This window comes from Hoplias malabaricus, chromosome 5 (genome assembly GCF_029633855.1).
Source record: "Hoplias malabaricus isolate fHopMal1 chromosome 5, fHopMal1.hap1, whole genome shotgun sequence".
NCBI classification, from domain to species: Eukaryota; Metazoa; Chordata; class Actinopteri; order Characiformes; family Erythrinidae; genus Hoplias; species Hoplias malabaricus.
This window is the reverse complement of record NC_089804.1, coordinates 55919954-55921498: the sequence shown is the minus strand read 5'-3', so window position 1 is coordinate 55921498 and position 1545 is coordinate 55919954.

The following is a 1545-nucleotide window of genomic DNA, read 5'->3' as shown; positions in this document are numbered from 1 at the left end:
AAGAACACACAACAATACACAACAATCAACACACACATATGATTAGGTCAGTGTGTGTCAGAGCTGGGGTGGGTGTGTCTGCTGGATCTACATCTGAATGCAGAGTCTGTTGCAGCAAATGGCTCTAAACACACTAAACAAAAGGGGGCCTATGGTCCAGGGTATGGACTAAACTGCAGTCACTTCGCACCATCACAATCCAATCGGACGATCCCTGAATAAGAACAATCTGGCACATCACTTCCGAGCTCAGGGCCATTGTGTGACATTCCTGAGCATTACTGCCCCTTTCCTGCTCAGAGACACCTGACCCACGTCGGAAGAGCTCCGTAATGAGCAGACAAGGTGGAGCCAGGTGTAATTTAAAAAAAGGAAAGTTGAAGAATATTTGAACAGATCTATTTCAAAATGTTGAATAATCATTTAGAAATATTATGTTTGAACTATTATTTTGTGTAAATAGATGACTGAGTGGATTAAGTCTTAGCCGTAAGAAACAGTGGTCCCTCTGGTTCTCCAGAATGAGCACAGAGCTTAAGTGTGAGGTGAAGATGAGATTAAATGAGGCAGACAAACTCCTCACAGACAGTCACCCGGAGGAAACCCACGCAGACACAGAGAGAACACACCACACTCCTCACAGACGGTGACCCGGAGGAAACCCACACAGACACAGGGAGAACACACCACACTCCTCACAGACAGTCACCCGGAGGAAACCCACACAGACACAGGGAGAACACACCACACTCCTCACAGACAGTCACCCGGAGGAAACCCACGCAGACACAGGGAGAACACACCACACTCCTCACAGACAGTCACCCGGAGGAAACCCACGCAGACACAGAGAGAACACACCACACTCCTCACAGACAGTCACCCGGAGGAAACCCACGCAGACACAGTGAGAACACACCACACTCCTCACAGACAGTCACCCGGAGGAAACCCACGCAGACACAGTGAGAACACACCACACTCCTCACAGACATTCACCCGGAGGAAACCCACGCAGACACAGAGAGAACACACCACACTCTTCACAGACAGTCACCCGGAGGAAACCCACGCAGACACAGGGAGAACACACCACACTCCTCACAGACATTCACCCGGAGGAAACCCACGCAGACACAGAGAGAACTCACCACACTCTTCACAGACAGTCACCCGGAGGAAACCCACGCAGACACAGGGAGAACACACCACACTCCTCACAGACAAATGCCCACTCATTCAAAAAGTCCTCACACAATTCACCATAAAGCCAAATTATGAAAAATACAAAACAGACCGTTTTATTTTTCACGTTTCTTGCCGTGTTCTGTAATCGTTTTCGAGTTACAGTCTCAGCGTAACACGAACATCACAGCAGCAGTTTAGTAACTCAGAATGGGCCGTATGTAACATGTAAAACATATGTAACTTAAAACATAAGCATTTCTATGGTCTCTGTACTCACCAAGTGCACCGTCATTCTGTAAATGAAGCCACAGCTGTCATTTGACTGTGTGCAGGGTGTAAACATCACTCAGGAACATC